This window comes from Nomascus leucogenys, chromosome 22a (genome assembly GCF_006542625.1).
Source record: "Nomascus leucogenys isolate Asia chromosome 22a, Asia_NLE_v1, whole genome shotgun sequence".
Classification (NCBI taxonomy): Eukaryota; Metazoa; Chordata; class Mammalia; order Primates; family Hylobatidae; genus Nomascus; species Nomascus leucogenys.
Genome location: NC_044402.1, coordinates 118,538,468 through 118,565,579, shown reverse-complemented (window position 1 = coordinate 118,565,579; position 27,112 = coordinate 118,538,468). Strand labels below are relative to the sequence as shown.

Here is a 27,112-nt window from a genome sequence, read left to right as displayed (position 1 = left end):
AATGAAGCAAGAGAGGGGACTGGGGAAGATCTGCTGCCTGCCTTGGCCACCCAAAGGGAACAGAGTGGGAGGAAGTGATGTGCTGGGGACGGGGGTGCAGAGGCAAAGTGAGTAACAGTTGTGAGTAATGGCTCAGTGTCTCCACTGGGTAGGTGGCTCCTAGACTGCACAGAGCTGTCTGGGGCTCCGGAAATTCTCCCCGGAGGCCCAGCCACTGAATCACAGCAGCCTGAGCTCCTCCCTCCCTGTCCTCCTTAGGAGCTGGGGGTCCCGGCCAGCAGGGTGCCACACCTCATCCCCTCTGCCTCTCTGTGCTTCTCCGGATCAGCCCCTCCCATCACCTATGCCTTCACACCCCCTCGGCTCCATCGCTGCTCTGTCTTGTCTTCTAAGCACCCAGGCTACTTGGCTTGCCTCAAGGAGTATAGAATTTGCAGTCTGGCTGTCCCGGGTTTGAGTCCCAGCTCGACCACTCATCGCTGTGTGACCTTGGCCAACACATTTCTCCGCTGTAAGGTTCAGTAGCCTCATATGTGAAAAGAGGCTACTGCTTGTTGAATCTCTTGTTGGAAGGATTAAATGGGATAACCTTTATGAAGTACACGTTCTTTGTATGTGTTCGAATAATATGGTTGTCCTGAGCCCTACACTCTGTTTTGCCCTTCCTCACCACCTCTGTCCCTAAAATTCCAGCTCCCTGTGCTTCCACCCAATAATGTTCAGGCTGCGTATCCTCCTATCTACTCCACCCTGTTGTTTGTGCACCTGCTCTTCCATTTCTGACACCTCCCACCCAGCTTATGCCCGTGTGCCTTATCCCTTCACCTGCTCTTCCAGAAGGATGGGCGGGGCTCAGATGGGACAGGCAAGTGTGAGGGGAATTTGCTCCTTGCCCAGGCTGTAGTGGGCACTTTGAAAGGAGCTGGGAGGTCTGGGTGTGCTTCAGGGGCCCTGGGCTGCTCTTGTACCCCCCATCTCTGCTGGCTCATGCTCCCCCTGCCCCAGTCTGTACACATGGGCTCCTTTCTCCTTCTGGCTTCCTGGAATCGGCTGTGCTTGGGGCCATGCAGAGTGCCCCTGTGAGTGGATGTGTTGGCGGGGGTGCTGATGTGTTTCTGTTTGCGTGGCTCTGCTTGGGGTGGGGCCCAAGCACCACGGGGTGACTTTGCATCTGGGTCTGGCAGTGGTCAGGCGTGTGTGCTGTGTGTGCCTTGGGCTGTTTTGAGCTGTGCGTATGCAAGGCTGCAGTGTCTGGGTCGCTGGGTCTTTAGCTGATGCCAGCTTTGTCTTCTGTCCATTTGAAATCTCTCAGTGTTTTCCGAGTCAGAGAGCCAGGTCTTCTTCCGCCCCTCCATTTGCCCTCCTCCTTCCCCTCCAGACATGGTTTCAGATACATGCATCTCTGAGGTCTGCCTGGGAGCAAGGAAGCATTACGAAGGGTGGATATGCGTCAAATGGAGCCAAACAATGCTGGTGACAGCCAGGCCTACTCTGGCCTTCAGTGCTGGCTGCGCGTCAAGCCTCTGCTGCCTGATAATTGGAAGTGAGAGGGGGACTTTCTGCCACTTGGCCCCAGATGGATTTCAAGGAGCAACAGAGAGCTGAGCTGCCCTGCCCTCAGGACTTTCTGCTTCCAGGGGCTCCTGGTGCAGCCTCGTCCATCAGAGCAGATGGGGTTCCAGAACACCAGCCCCCGATACATGCTAATTGTGCACAACAATTGCACTGCCTCCTGTCACTGCCATCTAGGAGCCAGGAGTTTTCCACATGAGTGAATTTTCAGATAACTGAAGCTTATGCATGGAAGAATTCAGAGCTCAGGAAAAACGGTGGATTTTTTTGATGGAAAGTTCTCGCATTGTACAGTGTCCCACGCTTTCTTTGACTTTGACAATAGATGGGATCTTAAAAAGCAGCTCCTTCCTCTCCCTCTATTGTTTCTCAGTTTCTTCTTCTGTAAAATGGGGATAGGAATAGGACCTGCTTCACAGGGGTGAGGTGAGGATTAAGTGCTTTGAGACGCATAAGATGCTTAGAACTGAGCCCAGTGCATAGAATTTACTAGTCTGTAAATGAGGATGCTGAGGTGCAGAGAATGCCATTAATCACCTCTAGGCTAACATAGAGGGAACTAACATCTCCTAAGCATATACTATATTCCACACAATTTTACTGATGGCACCTAAGTCAACTTTATTGAGTACTTCCAGCCACTCTGCAAAGATGATCTCACCCCCATTTTACAGAGGGGCAAACTGAGACTCACGGAAGTTAAATCAGGTCTCAATAGCTCGTTTGTAGCAAAACTGGCATTTGAGCCCATGCCTGACTCCCAGTCCAGGTTTTTTTCTATCCCTACTCCTACCCTGTAGTTGGAAACTCATGGCCTCTTAGTGTGTTCAGGAATCTGGAAATGAGGACCTGCAAACAGGAGTTACAATCTCATAGAGCTGAATCTGCTCCCAGGTACCAGGTTTGGGTTTAGTGCAAAGCTGTCTGGAGTCAGGCGATGAGAAAAAATGACCTCTGGGGACGTCCAGGGAACATAAGGCCATAGATCAGCTTTGAGGATGTGGGATTTTTTTCCTAAATAATATGTGGTTGGGTTGCTTTCCACTCTGTTCCGCCTTTTGGCCAGCCTTAAATTCTTAAAAGGAGACATAGGTAGACATCAGAAAGGATTTCCTGATTGTCCACCACATAGGACAGTGATACAGCAGCATAGGGAACCCGAAGAGTCAAAAATTTAAGGCACTTCTTCAAATCTGAGATGTCTTTTATTAAAAAACATTTTAACGTTTCCGAAAATGGAATGCACCTTAGGATTGATGTGTACAATTCAAGTAGCCTTTCCCCCTCCTCAAAAACTGTTATTCAGTTGATGATGCTACATACAATCAACAGCATCCTTGAAATTAGGAAACAGGGAGGTGAACACCTGCGGTTTGCAAGTAACTCTACAGGTGTTGAAAGCAGAGAGGTCTCTATGCCCTTTTCCTGGCTGGCAAACAGACGATGGCCTAGCTTCAGAAGACAGGGGCTGATGTCTGTGTGGGTCTCTGATGTCTGCGTGGATTTGAGTGTGGCCCTAGCCCCAGAATTCTCTATTTTGGGCCTGGCTTAGTCCCTCGCAGCCTACCGTCACACGTCCCCGAGGTGGTTGGCATGGTCCTCAGCACTGCCTGAGACCTTTGGCTCTTTGGGTTTTCCCACTGCTCTTAGATTTTTTTTCCCATGCACCCTTCCTGCCTTACTGTTCTAGCACAGCTAAGGTCAAAGACTTTTGTCCCTTCAAGTTTCCATCTAGAAACAGAAACCCTTGGTGGAAAGTGAGGGGGTGGGGTGGGCAGCCTCCCTCTGGGTGGAAAAAACAGATGGACTTGAATCCCAGTGAAATCCTAGCCCTCTCCATACCTCCATTATAGCATTACTGGGCCTGTTTTATAATTCTCTGTTTACATGCCTGTCTCCCCCACCGGGCCACAAGTTTCCCTCCTGGGCGGGGCCATCCTCATTCATCTGTCTCCAGAGCTGGGAACCTGGCATGGAGGGGCACTCAGTGGGCATTGTTGAGTGAACACGTGGTCTCGCTCCCCATGCCTGTCACCTCGTCTCACACGAGTTCCACTAGAACCATGACCACAGACCACAGCCCTTTCCTTGAGCAGCTCTTCTAGGAACTTCCTAGAAGCTCTGTTCTCTGTGCTGCCGGCCCTGTCCCCCAGCCTCCCTGCTTCAGAATAGGCCAGGGAGAAGAGGTGGGGTTTTCCTGCTCTTTGGGTTGCTGGAGAAGGCAACTCTGAAGCCTGCATTCCATATTGCCTGTTCACACCTCCTCTTCTAGCATGGTGGCTGGCTTCCCCCTAGTCCTCTGGCCACATGCCTCAGCAGCTCTGACTGCCCCACTTCCCTGCCACTCCATCTTCTTATGTTCCTGGGAGCCCCTCTTTAACCTCTCTCCTCTGCTGCCTGCCCAGCTCAGAGCCTCTTCCAGTCTGGACTCTCAGGCTCCAGCCCTACACCTCACCCATGCCTTCTCACTGGCTCTGGGGGCATGAGCCCACTCCAGGGCCCTGGACATTGGCCTCAGCCTGGCCCTCCAGGTCATGTGCACTGTGGCATGAGTCGCCTCTCTGACCGCCTTTCTCCATTTGGCTCTGTGTGCCCTGGGCACAGTCAACTGCTCTCTGTGTTCTCTGACCCCTGGCATCTCTCCTCCCTACCCACCTCAAAGGCCATGTTCTCCATGAAACTTTCTGTGACACCCGACTGGGCAAGGTGGTGTGGTCCTGGGCAGAGCTGAGGCTTTGGACACAGCCATGGCAGAACTTGGTTCGATTTCCATTATTTACTGGTTGTGTGACCTTAGGCTGAGGATGCAACCTCTTAGTGCCTCATTTCCTCATCTGTAAAATGGGCTGATAGCCCCTAGCTCAGAGTGCGCCGTATTGAATGAAAGAGGACCTGAACGTAGTTTTCTCTGGCCAGAGCAAGGGCTTTGAGGTGGAGAGGTGAGAAATGGGAGTGGAAGGGGAGGCATAGCCAGGTCCCGAAGGGCCTGACGGCCATATTAGGACATTTGGACTTTCTCCCGTGAGCTGGGAGCTATGCAAGAACTTTAGGCAGAGAAGTGACACTGCTGGATGTGCATTTTAGAAATAGCTCCCTGGCTGCCAAGTGGAGAATGGGGTGGAGGGGACAAGGCTGAGGGCAGGGAGACTAGTGTTGTAGGCTGTTGCAATCATCTCTATGATTAATAGGACCTGAGAAGTGGTGTATGTGGCTCAGAGAGGAATTTAGGAGGAGGAATTGCCTAGGCTTGGTGTAAGGGAGGGGAAAGAATGAAGGAAGACACTTCTGGCTTGAACAACTTTGGTGGCCGGGGCGGGTTGGGGGTGGAGGGCTGAGGGAGTGGTGGTGGGTGGAGCTGGGGGTGGTGGCGGGGGTTGTCAGTGTCATGCAGGAAGGCCAAGAGGTGGCCGAGTGTGGACAGGATCATGACTCCAGGATGCTGACGGGTCATGCCCTGGGCCCCTCTGTGCCCTCTGACCCCTCCTGGTGCTTCCCTGTGGCCCTGCCTGTCCCGGCCTTTTGTCCTGGCTATTGCGGGGACCCTCTCACCCTGCCCTGGTAGGCTTGCTGTTTTGTGCTCCCTGGGCCTGGCACACAGTAGGTACTCAGTGAAGCTCTGCTGAACCCCACGTCTCTGACACCCCTGCTCATCAGCACATGCTTCTAAGAAGTCCGGCCTAGTGTGCAGCCTCACCTCTCCCAGCTTCCCTGATTCGGGGTGTGGGTGAGTGTGGCCCCTGAGCCAGGGCCCTTGAGATCCCTGCTTGGGTTGTCTGGAGGCAAATCTTCAGAGAAGACTCCCTGCCTTCACCTGGGGTGGGCCCATCTGGGTGCCATGGTGTCATGCCTTCTTCCAGGCTGGCTTGGGAGGGGCTGACTTCAGTGGTTGGGAGGCCCATGGGTCCCACAGCTTGGCCTGCTGGTCCCCCCGAGTTCCCCTTGTTGTTGTCAGCTTCTGACTGAAGCTGCCCAGAACTCCACATTCCACAGGCTCCTGAAGGGCCAGGCACACCTGCTCTTCCCTGCCTTGCTCAGGTCTGGTTATTGAGCGGCCCTTATGTGGACCTGGCAGCTGCTCTGTGTGTGGGTGTGTTTAAAGGTGGGGAGGTTCTTGTCTGAAGAGGAACTCCCCTGTCTGGAGCGCCCATCTCGAGTGCCTTGCAGGACAGGGAGCCTAGCAGTGGGCTGGGGGGTCAGTGAGTGGGGCCGGGGAAGAGGATCCTGAGACAAGAAGAGGAAATGGAGGAGGAAGCAGTGGGCAGCTGGAGCTTTGGGGATAGGTTGATGGGGCCGTTGATCTAAGAGGAGCTCGGCTCAGGAGGATTTGGGGAGGGGTGGGGTCTGGGGCCTTGGTGAGTCAGCCCTCTGGGACTCCCCTGTGTCCTGTCTGCTCCAGGTTCTGGGTCCCAGCCTGTGCTGGGTTTGGGGAAAGTGCCAGGCCTGCTCCCGTCCCCACTGTCTTTGGAGGGACACTTAGGGCTTGGGAGTGTGTGCCCTGGCTTGGTGTTGCTGGGAACAGGCCCCTTCTTGCCTCCAGGAACTTGATGCGCTTCATTTCCTGGTCCAAACAGAACTCTATATAAGGGAAGGAAACAGCCCAGCAGACCGGGGAGCCTGGAGAGGCTGGAGCAAGCCCTGGTGAAGGCCAGCTGCCTGGCGGGGAGGGCACAGGCCTGGGGAGGAAATGGGCCGGGGTAGCGGCCACCTTCTCTCCAGGATCCCTCCTTCTGAGGGCTTGAGGCTCAGCCTGGGAGGCCAGTGTCTTTGAGCTGTGCTGGGACCCTTGAGACCTCTGGCCCTTCCAGGCAAGCCTCGTAATCTTGTCCCCACGCCCTCCCTCCATGGCCTTGGAATTCTTGCAGCTCCTTGTCTGCTGAGCATCCTCAGGTCCTGAAGGAGGCCTGCCTCCTTCCTGGCTGCCAGGCCAACAACTGGCCCTCTCCCCTGGGCCTCCCAGCTTGCCTTACCGGGTTGAAGGGGCTGTCTGGGGCCTTCCTGAGTTCCAGTGGACTCATGGTGTGAGGCCTGAAGTGCTGGACTGTCCACAGATAGGAGGATCACCTGTCTATTTCCTCATCACGGGCATGGAGACTGGGGCCTTCTGGGATCATTGTCTGGATTTTTCTGGACCCCTCTGGTATCATCTCAGAGACCAGCGCTCAGAAGCTGCCTGCCTTCTGGCCACAGGTTCCTGGGGCAGGGCCCAGAGGGTGAACAGCAGGCAGAGCTGTGGGCATGCCAGGTCTGCTCTAAGAGTGGGTAGTGGCACCCTCCCATGCTCTGGGTGAGGAACAGAAGCCAAGGGTGGGGATGGGGGTCACTGCAAATATGTGTTTTGTTAGGGTGGAGAGGAGGGCCCCTAGGCTTCAGGGTGCCTGATGGCCTCTTGTCTCTGGGTTATAGGGTCCTCTTCTCCCCCACTTTCTCCTTCCCCTTATTGTTGTTAGTAATGTGACTGTACATCCTTGCTTGCCTTAAACATCCCATCCTTCACCTCCCCCAGACCCTACTCCTGGGCATCTTTATCTGGAGCATAGTTTCAGCCTGGTCCTTCTCCTACACAAGTGCCTTCAGTGGCTCCTCAGTGCCAATGGCTAAAATTTAACTCCTTCACTGGGCATTCAAGGTTGCCCATGGTCAAGCCTAGAAAGACAGTTATGCCATCCTTCTTCCCTTCATCCCTTCCAGTGCCTGCTTCAATGCTCCTCTTCCTTTCCTTCACCCATCCTGTGTCCCAGCCAAAGGGTGCTTCTGGTGGTTCTTTCAACACGCCAAGCATTCCCACCTCCGTGCCTTTTTGATGTGTTATTCCTACCCCCAAATGTCCTTTCCCCATCTCCACCTTTCAAAACCTTATCCACTCCCCAAGTGGGCATCAGGCTCTGAGCCAGGCATGGGGACTTCTCAGTGGAAATGACCCATGTGCTGCCTGCTCTCGGGGCTTTCAGGGGTAGTGGGTGAGACACACAGTGGATAAACAGAAGCAATGCATCCTCCATGCCAGGCTCAGGTGCCCCTGCTCCATGGAGCCTGTGTGGGGCCCCTGACTTCTCTCTGTGATCCCACAGGCCTGGCACCTCTGCCACAGCATGGGCCCTGTCCCACTGTAGAGGCAGCGTGACAGGTGGGGCAAGGCAAGTGTTTGAATCTGGCAGACCTAGGTGACAGCCCTGATACCGTCCTTTGGAAGCTGTGCCTTCTCCGGTCTGGCAGAATTGTTGAGAGGACTGCCTGAGACCCTGGAGGATGGGGATGCTAATGCCTGCCTCATGGGTGGTTGTGAGGAGTGAAGCGATGTATACACAAAAGCTTAGGACAGTGCTTGGCATGCAGAGAGCTTAGCAACGAACACTTCTTTTGCTGCCGCAATGACTACCACTAGTTATTCCACTTGGGGCAAATTGCTTAACTTCTCCGAGCCCATTTACCTGAAAAACTTGTCAAAAAGATCACAAAAAATAAGGTATGTAAAGCACCCAGCTCAGAGACACACAGTGGGTGCTCTACAAACCCCAGTTTCCTTCCCTCCCATGTAACTTTTGGGGCAGGGATGTGAGGTGGGTGTCAGCAAAGAACTTCTCTGGAAGCAACCCAAGTGTCCATGGATGGATGAAGGGAAAAACAAGAGGTGGTGTAATCTGTACAGTGGAACAGTATTCAGCCTTAAAAAGAAGTTCTCATACATGCTACAACATGAATGACTGTTGAAAACATGATGCTAAGGGTATTAGTCTGCTTGGGCTGCCATAACAAAATACCATATGCCGGGTGACTTTAACAATAGAAATGAATTTTCTTATGGTTCTGGAGGCTGGAATCCAGAGGCTGAGATCAAGGTATGAGCAGGGTTGGTTTCTCCTGAGACCTCTGTTCTTGGCTTGGAGATGCCGCCTTCTCCCTGTGCCTTCACATGGTCTTCCCTGGTATATTTCTGTGCCCTCGTTTCCTCTACTTACGAGGACACCAGTCAGATTGGATTAGGGCCTCATTTTAACTTAGTTACCTCATTAAAGACCCTGTCTCCAAATACAGTCACATTCTGAGGCTACTGAGGGTTAGGACTTTAATATATGAAGGAGGACATAGAATTCAGCCTCTAACACTAAGTAAAATAAGCCAGGTATCAAAGGGCAAATATTATATGATTACTCTTATAGGAGGTACCTAGAATAGGCAAATTCATAAAGAAAGAGAGTAGATTAGAGGTAACCAGGGGTTTGGGGGAGGGGGAGTGAGGGCTAGTGAGTGTGAGGATGTTTGGGATGATGAAAAGCTTCTAGAAATGGATAATGGTAATGGTTGTATATTACCGTGAATGTACTTAATGCCACCGAATACATTTAGAAATAGTTAAAATAGTAAATGTTATGTTATGTGCATTTTACCACAGTAAAGAAAAAGGGACTAGCAGGAGATGGTGGGGGGACCCCTTTTCCACTCAGTCTTATATGAAATGCTGAATTCCCAGATGCACGTGGGTCTCATTTAAGCTGGGGGCAAAGCTGTCCTCTCCAGTCCCAGAGGCCAGGTGAGTGTGAGTGCGTGTGGGGAGCCCCTCTGGAGGGCTGGGCAAGCTTAGGAGTTTGGGATTTTACATAACCAAGTCTGAGAGGTTGGCTCTTTCTTGGTGGCCTGGGGACAGGAGTGTCACCCAGTTGAGGTCCTGGTCCTGCCACTTGCAGGTTTGGGAGGTGAGAGGGGCAGTGCTAGGCAGACGCCTGGGTTTTCTCTTGATCTGCAAAGAGCAGTGCCTGGAGTCCACAGACCATAAAAATGCCTGTAGTCCACAAGCCACACACACAAAAAAGATATCTATTTACATTTTTAAAAGGGGTTGGTTTGAGAAACGTGTAAAAACACGACAGAACATTTCATAGGCCATTTTACACAATAAGATAGGCAATAACAGCACTTATATTTTTGCAAGCATAAACACTCAGGTGTTTAATATAGTCACACTGGTATAACAGTTATGAGCAGATGAACCGTATTCATAAAGAAGTAAGCAAAAGGGAAATGTATAAACACATATTGCTGTGGTTGGTAATTGTGTACCCCCAGCTTTATAACTGCAGTCACCTGAAATACCATGATGAGACAACCTAAGTCTTGTGATGAGACTGATCAAAAACCTCAGTGGGTCACCACTGCATAACCACTGCACCAGACACCCAAAGGGCCAAGATCTCAAGGAATTTTGTCTTTCACAAATGCAGATGTAGTGGGATTATGATGTAAACTCCTTCCCAGCTGATTAACCTGGGCAAACATGACCTCGTGGAGCCTCTGTTTCTCCATATGTGAAACGGGAGAAATATTGCTGACTCTGCGGGCTTGCAGGGTCTCAGAGAGATCAGGTGTATGACGGAATTAGCCCCAGTGCCTGGCGCATAGTAGGTGCTTAACAAATGGCAGCGATTGTTACCACAAGTGGCCACAGGTGCCTCCTGTCTTCAGGCCTCGAATCACTTTCATTCCTTCAACAGACATTTAGTGTGTACCTACTGTGTGCTGGCTCTGTGCTGGACTAGTTTGACGGATAAGATGTGCTTCCTGCCCTCATGACACTTGTTTTCTAGAGGAGGAAACAGATGATAGACAGGGAAGCACACACACCTATAATTACAAATTGTAATAAGGTCTGTGAAGGAAGAGATATGAGTGTGGGAGAGAGAATATTGTGTGGGGCTGTGTGTGTGTGTGTGTGTGTGAAAGAGAAACATAAGGGAATTAGGGGGGGTCTCTGGGGTGGTGACATTTAAGCCAAAGCCAGAAGGACAGGAAGGACACAGCTACGCAGACAGCTGGAGGAAGAGCATTCCAGGCAGAGGGAACTGCGTACGCACAGGCTCCGAGGAAGAACAGAACTAGGTGTTGGAGGGATTGAGGGGAACCCACCTCTGTGTGTGGCTTCAGGTCCCAGACAAGGGGACCGAGCATAGAACGAAGAGGGAGAGGAGGGCAGAGCCTGGGTCATGCAGGGAGTTCCCTGCCTGGGCTGGCTGCTCTCTAGCGCTTTTAGGCCCTCGTGTCCTGGGGGATTCTCCGCGGGTGTGCCCTGTTGTTGGCATTGTGCTCAGGCACCTTTGAAGTTGAGAAAATACTAGTGGGTGTGGGGGCTGACGAGTGCCAGGCATCAGCCCTGGTCTGGGAGGCTACCATGCCCACCTTCCAGCTGCACCCCCGGGGCTCCACCTCGCAGCCTCCAGAGCCAGACTGCTCTGCTGCAGTGCTGGGCAAATTGTTAACCTTTCTGTGCCTTAGTTTCTTCATCTGTGAATTGGGGGTAATAGCATCCAATGAGAACAACGGGCTTGGTACAGTAACTAAGCTTTGGTTAGTGTGAGCAAAGGGCTGAGTGTAGACATAGTGCACTCACTCCATGAGCATTGTTCCTGTGGCTGTGGATGGCTCTGTGGATGTGCGTGTTTCTAGCATAGAGGACAAGAGCAGGTCTCCAGACCTGGACCCTGACTTTGCTTCGTGCCTCCTGTTGGCCAACTCATTAGCCTCTATGTGCCTCAGTCTTCTCAACCACAAAATGGGGATAATATTGATAACGCTCAGCGTTGTTACGAGAATTAAATGTGTTAATTAATGCAAACTGCTGAGAACGGTGCCTGGCACAGAGCAAGGGTGATGGGAGTTTATTTGCTGCTGTGACTTTTATTGCTATGTTATTCAGAGTGAAAAGATTGAGCAGGACACCCTGTCAGTTCCCAATGTCTGAATGGTTTGCTTGAGGTCCACTGGGGGAAGGGGGCTTACCTGAGGCTGACTTTCTGGGTCTGAGCCCTGGAATCCTGCACTGACAGCTCTGCGAGGTGAGCCTATGGCAGGGCTGGCACCAAGACCCCCTATATCCACCCCTAGAGTCTGCCCCTCTGCAGAGGGAGGCTTCCTTACCTGGGCCCCCTGGGGACTCCAGGACTGTGGGGCCACAGGGCAGGGGCCACAGAGTGGCAGGGGGCCCTGGCTCTCCCTGGCACATTCCGGGCTCTTGAGAGGGTGGCCAGGGGCCAGGGTGCCGGAGGGAAGGCGAGAGCCTTTTAAGGAAACATTTCTCTGCTTAAAAAAAAAGAGAGAGACAAGAAACGCTGAAACACACAACAAAGTCAGTGGGCTGGCCAGCCAGCGGGCCTGGAATGCACGGCTGTGGGCGGAGGATGGAGGACGCCGTGGGGGGCGGTAGGCCACGAGGGGGCACCCAGGCATCAGGCCCTCGGGCTGGGGCTTGACAGCTCCCCCGCAGGGCCAGGTTCTTAGGGGGTGCCTCTGCCTCGGGAGGCCAGGGAAGGGACCTGCGGTCAGGATACCTGGGCCCCCTCCTGTCCACTGCCTGAGAGTAGGTCTGGGAGGGAGACCTTCCTTTTCGTCTCAGAGAACACCTGTCTCTTCTGCTGCTGGTTCAAAATGCAGCCATAACCCCCTCCCTCCCTTTTCCAATCCCCAGCTTCTAAATGGAGAGCAGAAACACACCTCCTGTGAGGGAGGGGACTGGTGGAGGCTGGGGCCCTGGCAGCGGCAGGCATCAGCCCGTCCTCTGGCAGCTTGGCCTGGCTTGTGGCCCCTGCCCAGCCCAAGCTCAGAAAAAGAACACAGCAAGGGTGCTGTCCTGGGAATTGTACTCCCTGCCCTAGGACTGAGGGACTCATGGTGACAGAGTGGGTTGGGAGAAGGCACCCTGGGGCCCTGGCCCCTGACCTTGAAACCTCCCAGTCCGCAGAGCAGGGTTTGGTGCTGTGCTTGGCAGGGACAGCAGTGTCCCCTGTAGCTGAGACCTGGTCTCGTGGGCAGGGTAAGCAGAGAGCCCTGCAGGCCACAGCCGGCTCTGGGGACCTCCTCTTCCCTCCCAGTCTGTAACCCTGGCACCCTCTCCCCCAGCCCTGGGCTCTGTCCCTCAGAGGCCTCTTCTAAAACAATCACTCATAGCCCCGTGCTGGTGTGGATTAAGGACCCTGGACTTCTGGGGGCAGTTCTGTTCCCCCTGTGTCTCCTCATTCTTCCGAAATTGGGGCCATGAGTGATAAGCTTCCCTTCACATCTCATCTTGGGACTTAGACTGCCTGGCTTAAAATCTTGGCCACTTATCAGCTGTGTGACCTTGGTCAATTTAACCTATCCATGCCCCGTGCACCGCAACTGGGGGAATAACAATAGTAACCCACCTTACTGGGTTGTTGAAAGGATTAAAAATGTTAACAGAGGTAAAGCACTTATAATCATGCCTGTCATCTAGCACACACTCAATAGTATTGGGTATCATTGTTGTTGATTCTGTTCGGCCCCTTGTGATTCTCCCACCAGTCCTAGAATTCTGTGGAGCAAAGGGGAATAAATGCTAGGACTCCATCTGGGCCTCTTTGATAGAGAATGAGTTGGGCAGGGAGTCTGTAGCCTGACTGTGTCAAGAACCCAGGAATGCCAATTCCCAGCCACCTCTGCCCCTTCCAGAGCTTGGAGCACACTGTCCCACAGGTGATGGCCTTGTCTGGGCTGCTGTGTCAAGCCTGGGGAATCCCTGGGCTGGTGGGATGACAGCATGCAGTCAGCCGGAGGGAGGGCTCAGCTAGGGTGCCCAATGCCCTGTCAGCACCAGCTGGGGCTGGACTGAGGGCTCTTGCTGCCACCACTCCACCGGGCTGGTGGGTGGGGAGGGGTTGCCCACTGTCTGGGGGAGGCAGCTACCCGCTCTTTGGACATCCATGGCTTGTTCCCAGATAGCCTCATGCCCGAGGGAGAGTCTCCCACTCTGTGCCCACTGTGGGCCCCTTGCCTGGTGTTCAGGTTGGGAATCAGAGCCAAGGTTGAGGACTGAGCTCCAGCTCCAAGAAAAACGTGTCCTGGCTAGAAAAAAGGAGCACATTCAGTCTCTGATAAATGCCCCTGCTAATTGTCAGGGTAATGGCTCGCCTGCCAGGCCTGGCCAGGGGAATGTTATCTCAGGGAAGGGAGCAATGGAGCCTTCCCTCCCTCCCCTCTACACTCCTCCTCCCTCTCCCTCCCTCCCCTCCACTCTCCTCTTCCCTCTCCCTCCCTCCCCTCTACTCTCCCCCTGTCCCTTCTTCCTTCTGTCTGGAGGTTCAAGTTGCCATTTCCCTCTCCGGATCAGAGAGAAAGATGAGGATCAAGAAACTAGTGAAGATCATAGCTCACTCGCAGAGAGTACTTCTGCCTCTCCAAGCCCTCCACATGGGGAGGGTATTAGCCGCACTGATGGCTTTCTTTGGAAGGGCTCGTGGGTCCCTTTACCAAGTCATTGCATGCATGCTCCGGGAAAGTGCCAGAGCCGGTCGGAGCCTTCTGCAGCTCTGACCTTTGGGTGAGATCCCTTAGCAATGGGGAGAACCAAGGAGGTGACTCTCCCTTTTCTAATGATGGTCCTAATCACAGTTTTTAAAAATGTAAAATGAATTTTACCATATTGTAGAAAATTCAGGACATAGAGTAAAAAAAAAAAATCCTTCTTATCATTTCAAACCTCTGTTATTGAAATGCCGGTGCAGTGACCTCCAGTCTCCCAGCATCTGCATATTTGTCACAGAATTTTAATTGTGACGCTCACTTCATTTTTGCCTTCTGCGGCCCCCGCTCCCTTTCCCAGGAATTATTGCTGGAGTATTTTTTCTGTGTTGCTCCATAGTCTGCTGAAGAGCTCTCAACCCGGAAGGTGTCAGCCCGTATGAGGGAATGAAGCGGGGGGAGGTGTGGGGTGACCTCAGGAGGTGCTGGCTGTCTCTAGAGACAAGATATGCTCACCTGCTCTTTCTCTGTTCCTTCCACAGGTGGCTGCCCCCTGCGTTCCTCCATCCAACCATGAGCTGGTGGTGAGTGACAGCCCTTCCTTGCCCTGCAAGCCCTGCCTCCCCTCCCTCCGCAGCTCCCAGCTGCAGCTTTCTTTAGACCCAAATATGTTGGTAACTGGGGTGTCCGACAATTAGGTGGAGGAGGAGGGTCGACCTCCCTGGGCCGAAGCGGGCCTGGGAGGAAATGAGTCATGAGGTCCCTTCTGATGAGATGCAGTGCCTGCTATTTCCAACCTTGAGACTTGCGTCCTTAGAAAAACCCATAAAAGGGCATCTTGTGTGTCTCCAGGCCTGGCCAGGTGCCTGTTGTCCCGGGACTCAGCGGACCAGGGGCTGCCATGGCATCTCCTTCTGCCTGCCTGGTCCCGGGTCAGGCACCCTGGGGCTGGAGGCGGGGGATGACCCTCAGAGTCCATTCATCTGGGCAGTTTCTCCCCACAGGCGACCTCTGTTCTGCCTCTAAGCCCCTTGGCTTGACTTTGCTTTTCTGCTCCCTTTCCATTTCCCACACTCCTCTTCCCGTCACCCCCGAATCAGGCTTGCACCATAGCCTGGACTGGGGTGGGATCCCTGTGAGTTGTGGGCTGTAGAGAGGGCCCTGCTCCACCCTGATGCCAGCTGGGCTGATTTGGCACACTGGGCACTCTTCCTTCCTGCCTCTCACCACCTTATCACCCTTCAGAGGTCTTCTTCCTTCCCACCATGGCCCTGGAGGCAGACAAGGCTCTGGGGGCTGCTGGGGAAGGAAGGGGGCTGCCCGCATGCACGTGTGTGCCTGTGTACAGGTGTGTGGGTGTGTCCCGGAAGGGCACCTTTCGGGCACAATCGGATCAGGCTGTGGAGGTGCCTGTGGTGGTATTGATGGAGGAGCCTGGGGCAGGGCGAGCCTGTCCTGGGGCCCAGGCAGTTGTAGGTACCTCACACACCTCTGTAGGGACTTGCTCAGCCCAGACGCTGAGCGCTCAGTCAGGCCAGAGTCTCCTTCCTTTCATCAATATCCACTTGCTGTATGACAAGGGGATGGTCCCATCCTGTTTCTTTCTGGACCTCAATTTTCCTTTCTGTGGAGATGCTCCAAGGGGCCCCTCCATGTTAATGAGTGTTCCCTCTCCCTCCCTCCCTATTCAGAGTGGTGATGGAGTGAAATGAAGTGCACAGAAGTGCTTGGGACTCTGAGTGTCACTGCTCTGCACGCTCCGGCTCAGGCCCTGCTGGGGTTATTTACCTTCTTTGCAGTGGTCCCTCCTTCCCTGATCTCACTGGGGCCAGGTTCTTCTGGGCCTCAGTGCTGCCCAGCCCTGCTGCTGCAGATGTGGAGTGTTATTCACACGGAGCCCAGCGGAGGGTCATCTGGCAACAGCGGGGGCTGGGGGTGGAGTGCAGTCGGGCTTTGAACTGCCAGCAAGAAAATCCGCGTTTGGATTGCAGAGGGACACCATGGGGAGTCTGAGGAGGGCGGGCGGGGAGGGGTGAGTGTACATTTCTCCTTATTCCAGCTGAACTCCCACCTTGTGGCTAAGAACAGAATGTCCTTGGCTGCTTTATGAGGCTGGGGGTTCGGGGTTTAGGGACCACCAGGCAGAAGCTAGATGTCTGGCTGCCGGGAGTCTCATGAGCTTTGTTTACATGAAGAGCTGTCAGAGGTTGGGACAAAAGGGAATAGGTTGGCATTCCAGCTGGGGGGGCTGCAGTTAGAATCCAGAAGAGACTCGTGCCTGAGCAAGGCTGTGTGTCTCTGGGATGTGCCCCACCTGTGCAGGGGGCTCTGCCCTTCGAGGAGGCTGGATCAGCCACCCGGTGGTGAAATGGCTGTCACACCAGACTGTGCTCCCAGAGGTTCCCCTGACTGAGTCACAGCCCACCTCCCCAGCGGTAAAGAGCGAGGGAGTTAGACCACCTCCTTCTGCATCCCAGCTCCCCCGTTCCCTGGTGTACGACCCTAACATTGCTAACCTCCCTGGACCTCCGTTTCTCTTCTTCACCATGGGAGTTAGTGACGGTACCTACGCTGTAAGGCTGCCAAAAGACCAAAGTGAGCATATTAATCCATTCAATTCATCTGTTTTCAAAGCCCTTCAATGCTGGCCCACCTCACTGGAGCAAAAGCTCAGCTTCTTCCATTGGCCCAAGCAGCCCTACATGACAGGTTTCCTCTTGCCTCAGTTCCTTCTCATTCACCTGTGTCTTGTCATTTTCCTCTCTCACCTCGTCTCCTTCTCAGCACCTCACTCATTCTGTTTCAGCCACCTGGACTTCCTGCTGCTTCTTGAACATATATGATGCCTCCAGGCCTTTGCACTTGCTATTCCCCCTGCCTGGAGTGCTCTTCCCACAGATACCCACAAGGCTTTTCCCCCAGTCTCAAGTCTTTTTTTTTTTTGAGACACAGTCTCGCTCTGTCGTCCAGGCTGGAGTGCAGTGGTGCGATGTTGGCTCACTGCAACCTCTGCCTCCCGGGTTCAAGCATTTCTTCTGCCTCAGCCTCCTCAGTAGCTGGGACTACAGACACACAGCACCACACCCTGCTAATTTTTGCATTTTTAGTAGAGATGGGATTTCATTAGGTTGGCCAGGCTGGTCTTGAACTCCCGACCTCAAATGATCCTCCCACCTCGGCCTCTCAAAGTGCTGGGATTACAAGCGTGAGCTACCGCGTGCCCGGTCGAGCCTCAAATTTTTATTCAAGTGTCAGCATTTCCCTTTCCCCAGCACCCAGTCTCCCTTCCATGCTTCCACTGCCCCTCAGCATGCATCCCCCCCGATACACTATGCATTTTACTTCTTTATCTTGTTTAAGGGGCTTTGCCTACGCCAGCATGTAAACTCCATTAGGACAAGGGATTTTTATCTATTTTGCTCGGTTCTGTGTCCCCACTGCCTTGCACACAGTAGGTGCTCTATGTATGTTTCTTGAATGGCTGGAAGGAAGGCATTCAGCCCGATGTCTGGCAGATTAGGTACTCAATAAACAGGACTGCTGTGGCTCCATGTTCCCTAGCTGGTGAATGGGTGGGGTTGTCGAGTCCTAAAGGTGGGGGGCCATGGGGGAGGGTGGCAGCTGCCTTCAGCTAGAAGCTCTGCTACTGTCCCTGGGGAGTGAGAAAGTGGCCCAGGGGAAACCGGGAGAAAGTTTGGCTTCCCCAGGAGCACTCAGCACCTGTTTCCTCACGGGTGGGCGAGGCAAGTGCTTTGAACAGGTTCACAAGAGGGAGGAAAGGGCGGGTTTGTATTTTTCCTTCCTTTTCCATTTGTTGCCTGCCCTTCAGCCTTGGTAGGCTGCTCTCCAGCCTCCCTGCCCATTCCCTGTCCCTCATGGTGTGTCTGTCCTTCTGTGTGTTGTGTTTTCTTCATGTCTCAGTTCAGCTCCAGCCCTCTGTCTGGTCTTCTCACTGATCTTGCTTAAATTCCAACCCCTGGGATTAGGACCCCTCATCCCAGACATAGAATTTCTGCCCAGCTTCAGGCCCTGCCAGCCAAATACATTTCCCAACCTGTGCCCGGGCCAGCCAGGGTAAAGTGGCTTAATCTTCAACCATGTTTTCATCTTACTCAACAGATGTTGCCCAAGGCCTTGGGTAGAAGGGACCTAGGGTCACCACCCTCCTATGGGGCACTGGTGGGGCAGGATGGAGAGGCAAGAGGGCTTGTTTGCCACGGATACTCCTGATCCTTGCAAAGAGCTGAAGCAGCTTTTCTCAAGTTCTGAAAAATAAGAGTCAAAGGAAGTTTTCAAGGGTGATCGCCAAATGGGTTGGCCACCAAGGTCGGTGGATGTCAGGTCTTCTGTGTGCAGGAGAGCTGGACTGGGTGTAATGATGTGCACATTGCTTCTCCTCACCCAGGCAGGCCCAGCACACGGGCTTGGAACATCCCTGTAGAATGACTTGGAGGTCTGCAGGTCGGGGTGGGGGGTCTGGAGGGGAGGAGGTGAATGGGGGAATAGGAATTGCCCAGTAGGAAATCGTGCTTGGATTGCAGAGTCTCTCTCCCACCATGGGAGCCTGAGGAGGCTGGTTTCACTCATAATAGTAATAATAGCAACAGTGAGAGATTAACCCTTTACTGGAACTTCATATCTGCCTAGATTTGTTCTAAACACTTTACAAAAATAAACTGATTTAATCCTGATTACAGTGCAATGAGGGAGGTGCTGTGATGATCCCAATGTCACAGATGAAGAACTGAAGCTGAAGGCCACAGAGCTATTAAAAGGGGGAGCTGGGATTCTGACACGGTGGTCTGACACCACAGTTCACCCTCCTAAGCACGAATAATGACTGACGTTACTGTCACTTGCATAGCACTTGCCGTTTTCAAAGCCCTTTCCATGACGTGGGGCCATTGGGACCTCACAGTGACTTGTGTGGAAGCCTGGCAGGCCCGAGCCCATCCTGGGAAGACAGGAACAAACTGTGCATGGAACAAACTGGGTGCCTTGTTCACGGACACACAGCTCGCAGTGGCAGGGCTGGGTCAGGAGTGGATTCTTGGTCTGTGTTTCTCCCCAGGCGGCCCTCGGTGCTTGCTCCTGATGTAAGTACCCGATGTTGCCGGGCGATGGGCTTCTCCTGAGCCCCTCTTTCTAAACAGCTAGCTTCTCTGTTTGCCAGTAGGCTTGGGTTTTGAGGGAGGGTCTGTCCATCCATGTAACCATCCAGCCATCTTACCAATACTTATCTCTTGAGCACCTACCCCCTGGGCTTAGGACCCCTCAGTGCCAGGCACTGTTCTACGTTCTGGGGCTTCAGGGTCCCTTTCTGCCACAGTTGTCGGTGCTTCTTGAAGACAGATGGGCATGGAGTAGACCTGGAGCCACAGGTTGGAGAGGACTTTAGACACCATCTAGTCCCATTCTGTTCTTTTGCAGATAAAGAAACAGGCCCTGATTTTCTTAAGTGACTTTCTGAAGGTCTCCCAGTGTCAGATCTGAGGCACTGTGTTGCCTCATGGAAGCAGAGAAGGGTGTGATGTTAACTGGAAGCAGAGAAAGGGAGTGGAGCACTCAGCTTCAGTGTGCGGGCTTGCGCCATCAAGGGTGATGTACAGTCACTTCAGTCAGCCTGAACTCTGACCCGATGCATTTCATCCCAAGGCACTGGGCAGGCCATGGGTGGCCATCTTTGGGAAATCCTGAAAAAATGGCTGATTTTCAAAGGGGAGGGGCAAACTCTGAGCATTGCATTCCCAAGAGGATGCTGAGCATGGGGAGGGAGGTTGAAAACCCCAACTCATGCAACCCCTAGGGCTGCTTAGCCTAGAGAGAGAAGACATGGGATGGGCGCAGAATGGGAGTGAGAATATGTTGAAAGACAAATGGATTCATTTTCCATTGTTCTGCAAAGTAGAACTTGGTAGGTAGAGGTTGTCAGAAAGAGGAGGAAACTGTCTCCTCATTTGCCAAAAGGAGTTCAAAGTGCTCCTTAAAGAACAGCATTTAGGCAGGGCGTGGTGGCTCACGCCTATAATCCCAGCACTTTGGGATGCTGAGGCGGGTGGATCACGAGGTCAAGAGATCGAGACCATCCTGGCTAACATGGTGAAACCCCCGTCTCTACTAAAAATACAAAAATTAGCTGGGCATGGTGGCTTGTGCCTGTAGTCCTAGCTACTTGGGAGGCTGAGACAGAGGTTGCACTGAGCTGAGATCACACCACTGCACTCCAGTCTGGCGACAGAGCGAGACTCCGTCTCAAAACAAAAACAAAAACAAAACAAAAAAACCCAAAACATTCTTACTGATACCTGTCAGGTATAAGGCACCATGCTGATGGAAGCACCAGCTCCACAGGGAGCTGCCTGGGTAGAAGTCCTCAGGCTCACTGAGGTCCTGCCATTTGGCTGGGTTACAAAGTGACAAGATCCACAGAGGTCAAGGCATCCCTGAATGTGCTGAATACCTCCCCTGTAACCCCCACTTTGAAAGGCCCAAGTAGGGTGAAGGGTCCTGACCTTGGGGAACCCTCTGTTCAGTGGGAGAGAGAGAACCACACTATGGAAATAGTGCCTGACTCTGGGGTTTTGACCAGAGGTGGTAGCCTTGGTGTTCAGGGGTGGAAGTGATTTGCTTGTGCTGTGGTGGTTGGGGAAACCTGCCTTCTCTGTTCAAGCCTAGTTTAAGTCTGGAACAAATAGAAGAGAGGAGGGAGGGCGTTTTGGAAGGTAACAGGGCTGAAACAGAAAGGGTGTAGGACCTTGGTACCAATTGCTGAGTCTGAAATAGGGCCAGGCAATCTAGTGTAAATGTTTTGGGCAAGTCTCTCTTGCTGGAGGGAAGAGAGAACCAGGCAATCTTATATCACCAGGGCCCAAACAACCCTTGGTGGCCCTGCCTGGGGCTGGTGGTGGGAGCAGTGTGGGTGCAGGAATGGGGGCAGGGACGAGCGTGACAGGCCTGGTGGGCCTGAGCAGCTGTGAACAGAGGCTGCACGCTGGAGAAGAGAGAGCAAGCAGTGGAGTGGCTGGAGGGAGAAGGGGCCAGATATTGGAGGAGTCCACAAACCACACTGGGGAACTTGAACTTGATGTGCTAAGCACTAAGGGCTATCCTGGGTCCCTGAGTGGGGAAGTGACCCAAAGCAGGGTGTTAGAGCTGGGAGTCTGCTGCCAGTTTCAGGGTGGCTTGGCAGGGAGGGACTGCCAGGGGAGGGCAGGGCTGGTATAGATGCTCAATGTGGCTTCAAGGCTGTAGGCAAGGGTGGCTGGAGGGGTATGGAGGAAGGGCACAGCCTTCCAGTGCCCTGGCCAGGTCGGGGAGGAGAGCCATATCCAGTGAAGGACATGGCAAGAGGGAACACAAAATATTCCAACCTGTGCAAGTCGGCTGCAATGGGGGTGTCCACAGTTGCACAACCTCAGCCAGGATTTGGGTGTTGGGTCCCTCAGGGTGAATTAGGAGAAGGGGCTGAGGACTGATCTGAGGTATGATCTGGCCAGATCCTTCCCCTGTGGAGAAATCAGACGTAACTTTCCCCTTAATCACATGAAGCCTATTCTTTTCCTCTGGTGGCCTGGGCCTGCTGGGAGAGGATGTGGCCCCTGGAGCAACTGAGCTGATATACTTCAGGGTCCCAGGCTCCACTACCAGCATCCTCTGCCAGCCCCATCTGCTCAGTGCTCTTTCTCCAGCCCTCACCCATTGGCTCCCACTTCCTCAAGACTGAGCGAGGGGAGAGCACAGGGCTCTGGGAGGTGCAGACCTCAGAAGTCTCAGACTCAGAGGCACAGACCTGATCTCACATCGAGCGGCCACCCTCCCTGGAAACTCTGTCTCCTCATTTGCAGAAAGGTATTCAAAGTGCTCCTTCTAGAGCCCTTGCTTGTGACAGTGAAGGGAGGTGATGCCTTGGGAGGCACGGGGCACGGAGGAAGCGCTCTCTCCCTTTCCTGCCTTCTGCCACTGCCTTGTTTTTGTGATTATGCCGTTGATAGAGGGCTCTCATAGGTCTATATGTGGGGACGATTAAATTGGGCCACACCTCTAGCATGCCATCTCACAGCCTGCTATTCTCCAAGTGCCCCATAAACGCTGTTTCCCTGCCCTTCCCTTCTGTTTTTAGCCCCCTCCCTGCATTTGCTTATGCTTCTATTTTTGAAACAAGTGAGCCTAGAATAACTTTCTCTGGGTCCTGGGTCTGAGGCCATTCCAGTCCTCGCTAGCCCTCCCTGTCAGCTCCCAGTTCCTTCCCCTCTTGATAGGCAGTGCGACGGTGACCTCGCAGTTCATTGCCATGGCAGTAGATGTGGTCATGGGGTGGTCTTTTTGGCCCCCCAGCCCCCCAGATTCCAGGCCTCCCAGGGGGCAAGAGTCGGGAGAGTTGGAGGGTGGAAAGGGGCAGGGTGTAAGGAATTTCTGGACGGGATGTTCCTCCGGAGGCTGAGCCCTCATTCTGCGCACCCTGCTCCCCAATCCCCTTCCCCTCAGCCCTGGGCTCAGGCTTGGGAACCTCCCCCACCCTGTTGTTTCCTTCCTCCAAAACAGCAGCACAGAGACATTTTTCCCAGCCCACCCTCCTTGTAGGCCACTGACGTGTCCTCCTGCGTGAGCCTCCAGGCAGTCCTGGCAGCCACCCCCCAACCTTCCAGCAGAAAGGACCCTCCTGGCCCTTCCTTGGGCCCATGCAGTGGGGGAGGGTAAAGGCATGTGTGGAGAGGGCATATGTGTCTTTTTTTGGAAAAAAATTGAGGAAAGGATGTGGAGCTTCCCTTATCCACCCTGTGGTTCCCGACCCCTCGAATTCAGGAAGTTCTCTCTGTTGTCTGATCTCAGTCTTTCCTACTGCAGCCCAGTTCCTATTCTTTCTGTGGAAGTGTGGTTAAGAAGTGTCTTCCTACTGAGGACCTGGACAGAAGTCCTGCTACAACTGGCCTTCACTTCTCAGAAAGCTTGTTCCCCACAGGAAGGCAGTTATCAGAGGAACTGCCTAGAGATCATTGCCAGGGAGAGGGGAGATAGCATGATGGGGAGGTGAGGAGCAAGTTTCAAACAGCAGCTCTCCTACCGACTGGCTGTGGAACCTTGGGTGAGTCACTACATCTCCCGGGCCCTCAGTTTCCTAAACTGTACCCTGTGGTAATGCTCACCTCCCAGGGTGGTTTTGAGGACTGGTGATCAGGAAAGCAAAGGGCCCAGTACTGTGTTCCGGGCATTGCCAGCCCTAAATGAATAGTTGTAGTTCTTGCAATAAGTTTATGAAAAGGCATCTCAGGGCCAGGGCCAGGATGAGGGCCAGACAAGTGGGGCCTCTAGGGTGCAAGATCTGAGGAGTCATCACTCTCAGGATTACGCAAGTGCACTCGCAGGACCTCAGAGTGAGAGCTATGCCTTCTTAAATGTTGTGCCCCAAGGGCTTCGCCCTAGTCCCCACCTTGCTTTGCTCTAACTGCTGGTTTTGGGACTCTAGAGCAGAATGGCCCGCTAAGAGCAGGGCTTGGTTTTCAGGTAGTGATAGGTTCAAACCCTGCCACCTGCTTCTAAGCTGGATTCTGAGTTGTCCCTCCTAGGAGGTAAGGGGGGACTCTGGAAGACCCCTTGTGGGACAGTGAGTCAGCTGCTCTCACTTTGGAAAGCCTGGGGACCTTAAGCTCCAGGCTTTGTCCTGGGACTGGGCAGTGGGTGGAGACAGACATAGGGGTCTGTCTGTGTTTGGGCTCACACACTTCATCCCTCTGCAGCTGACTTGAAGAGGAAGGAGAAGAAGAGCCTGCAGGGAGGCACCAGCTCACCCTGCCAGCAGGATGGCTGGGGGCCAAGGGTGAGGGCAGTGAAAGGGGCCTGGCAGTGGGCTTTACAAATCTGGGAACCAGCTCCAGCCATGCCATGAAACTCACCATGAAAAGCTGGGCAGATCAGACCTCCCTGGACCTCAATTTCCCCATGTGTGAAACGGGGATGGAGAAGATGATGTCTTAAGTCCCTCTCAGAGCCGATGTCCCCAGGAGTGGCATGCAAGGATGGTGTGTGTGTGTGTGTGTGTGTGTGTGTGTGTGTGTGTGTGTATGTGGTAGCTGTAGCAACATCCTGGCCAGTAATGGAGCAAAGATGAAGGTCAGGGGCTTCGGTTCCAGAGGGTCCCGGGAGTGCCAGCTGGACTCACTAGGCAGTGTCAATGGTAGGGCTTCCCACTGGCCCCAGCCTCCCTGCAGGGCCTGGGGCAGTGGCAGCCTCAGGGGATCCTGCCTTCCTGTTACCAGTCCCATGCCTTTTTCCTTCCCAGTAGCCCCAAGGCTGGCAGTGGTTGGGAAACAGAGAAATAGGACTTGAATCCTGGAAGAGTTGGGTTGGAAGGCAGAGGAGGGGCGGGTAGCATGCATGCTGGCTGTGTTTGCAAACACTGCAGGACAACTGGGATGTTTAGATGGTGTGGCGGGTTGGGGCTTGGAAATTTTTAGCTCCTCAGAAAGCATCTCAACTAGTAAGCTGAAGGCATCTGAACTCTGGCAAGCATCGCCCTGTGGCCGGCCTCCAGCTGGCATGGGGAAGGGGTGGGGGCAAAGGGGATGGTGCTCAGATGATCACTGGCAGGAGGAGCAAGTTTCTCTTGCACTGCTGAGGCCTGTGGTTTCTAATATTGACTTCAGCTCCCTTGTCTGCACCATGCCAGACCCAGGAAGGGTGGGGTAAGAGGGTCACAGTGAGGCAGGGTGGGCTGGAGAGAGCCTGGGCCTCAGGGATATGAGGTGCTGCCCCGAGGCTGGAGATGATAAACAACAGTGATAGCTGATAAGTATTGAGAGCTTCCTAGTGTCTTGCACTCTTCTAAGTGCTTTATGTGCTTTATTGCATTTGATCCCCCAAGAATAACCCTGTGCGGGCCTGTTGAGGGGCAGGAAGGACAAGGTGACCTGCTTAAGGTTGCGTAGTTAGGTAGCAGCCGAGAGAATTAGCATGTGGACCCAGGCAGTCTGCTGCCAAGGCCTTTTAGGGAGCAGTAGGTCCAAATCCTGCCACCTGCTCCCAAGCTGATTCCGAGTTGGAGTTGTCCTGCCTGGAGGCAAGGGAGCTGTTAGCTCAGGCTGGTTGTTCTCGGAGAAGCATCTGGGACCTGTGTTGCCTGGAAACCTAGTAGAAATGCACGTCCTTGGGTCCCACCATAGATCTGTGTGTGTGTGTGTGTGTGTGTGTGGGGCGCCCAGGCACCTGTGTGTCAACAGCCCTCTAGGTGGTGCTATGCACGTTCAAGTTTGAGACCCCTGGGCTCATGCTCTGCTGAGGGTCGAGGCCTATTAGGAGGCTTTAACCAGAGGAGGAAGAGAGGCTTTTCTGGGCCCTGAACGGGCCTGGGGCAGGTGTATCATCTCTAGTTTGTCCACGCCACTCCATGTCTGTCCATTCTAGGAGGCTGGGTAGCGGACAGGTCAGGAGTGAGGGCTTTGGAGTTGGGGGATTTGGGTTTGCGTCTCAGTTCTGCTGTGGTCTGCCTTCTGGGAGTTCCCTTCCTTCCCACAGGAGACCAGAGCAGCTCTGAGATGAGGCAGCTGGGCTGTTCTGCCCAACCTCAGGTCTCCACATGCGAATGACAGAGCCCCTGGAAAAGAAGGGAAAGGCTGGAGGGTGGAGAGGGCCTGGGGTGGGTGACACTGCTCTAGCCGGGGGTGGGGGGCGGGGTCCCTGGTAGAGGGGTGGGTGGGGCTGCGTTGTTGGTGGCTGAGGGGAGCACTTGGTCCTAATAAACAGGTAGCTCCGAGAGCTCTGACTTACCCTGAGTGGGTTAGGGGATTAGTAGGTTAGGATTAGGGCTGAGCTGAGAGATGGCAGAACGTGCTGTCTTTACTCCTCCTCCAGAGCCATCCTCAGCCTCCAGGTGGAGAGAAGGTGGTGTACCTAGCAGCAGGGAGGATAGTGGAGGGGATGTGTGGGAGGGGTTGGCCCCTGTCCCCCCAACCCCTGTGCCTGGACCCCATTGTTCCTCTACCGTCCCCGGCTGCCTTGGCCCTGAACTGCTCAGGAAGTTTCATCCCCTGGAGAGAAGTTTTGGCCTCAGCCGCCTGTCTTCTAGGCAGTAGGGGTAGATGAGTCTGGGCCATTTCCAGACAGAGCACTGTTACCTCCGCTCAGCCCAGTCTCTTCCTCCATACCCATCTGTGCCCACTCCTCCTCCCTGACGCTGGAACCTTTTAGAGGGTCATTCTGTCCATTCCCCTGCCTTTGGACATGAGCAGCTCATCCCTCAGCTCTCACGGATGGGGTTGGAGCAGGCGCCTCTTGTGCCAAGACACATGGTCTTAAACCTGGGTCACACTTGCCCTCGTCAAGGTTTGCTTCAGAACCTTTTCAGTTGTGCTCAGGCCTTTCTGCCCAATTTGATGGCCCCATAACCACTTCATGAATTGGAAACCGAGCCCTAGATTCTGGTCAGGAGGTGAACCTGGCATAAGAAGTTTCTCTTCTTGCTATGGGGAGAAACCAGACCATCTTTAGTAGGAAGCCCTTCTGTTGCCCTGAGTGAAGAAAGGAGGGTGCCAGAGGAAGGGATGGGATCAGCCGACAGGAGTTTATTGATGGCCCACTATGCATACATCCACCCTGGTAGGAGGGAGTTTCCAAATGAATTGGTCCAAATGTTGCTTAGAATCTGTTCTGGATGAAGGTGGAATAAGAATCACAAATAAAACAATAGTTGGGGAAACAAGTCATCTATTCCCATGATGAGATTATTCATACACTAAGGACCAGACAGGGAGGTGATTGGAGTTCAGAGGTGGGAAAGAGATCCCACCTGCTGGGGTGGCCAGGGAGGGCTAACTGGAGGAAGAGAGCCCTTCTTGTAGGAAAAGAGGGGAAGGCATTCCACAAGTAAAGACCTGGATGTGGGAACAGGCAAGAAGAGTTTAGGGGCCCGGGCTGATGGAGCAGAGCCTTTGTGCTTGGAAATGGAGGTGTGTGAGGCCCAGTGGTGGGTGGCCTGAAAGCCCACTGAAGTAATGAGACTGGCTGGCTGCACTATTTCAGGCCGCTGGGATTTCACTTAGAGCCCCAAGATGGGGTTCAAATCCTGCTGTGGCTATTAGAGTTGATGATGTTGGCTCATTTAACTTTCTTATCTGTAGAGTGGGGATAAAAGGTAGTAATGGTACTCACCTCCCTAGATTCTTGGGAATAAATGAGATGCTGCAGGTCATTGACCCCTCCAGTTTGAGGGGTCAGCAACTGTATGAACCAGAGGCCTGGCGCCACACACCGAGCGTGGGTCTTTGGTGAAGGTTTGTAGAACCGGATGGTTCTAGCACTATTAGGA

The 27,112-nt window shown here is 53.6% G+C and overlaps 1 protein-coding gene across 4 annotated transcripts in view; it reads left to right on the top strand.

Annotated features, from left to right (window-relative positions):
• The window catches only part of TNS1 (tensin 1), a 179,031-nt gene that overhangs the window by 44,452 nt on the left and 107,467 nt on the right, over positions 1 to 27,112 (top strand). For all 4 annotated transcript variants that reach the window (XM_030802711.1, XM_030802710.1, XM_030802709.1 and 1 more), the window contains exon 2: positions 14,358 to 14,399. The gene's annotated coding sequence lies outside the window, so the exon portion shown is untranslated. The remainder of the gene's footprint in view (positions 1 to 14,357; positions 14,400 to 27,112) is intronic.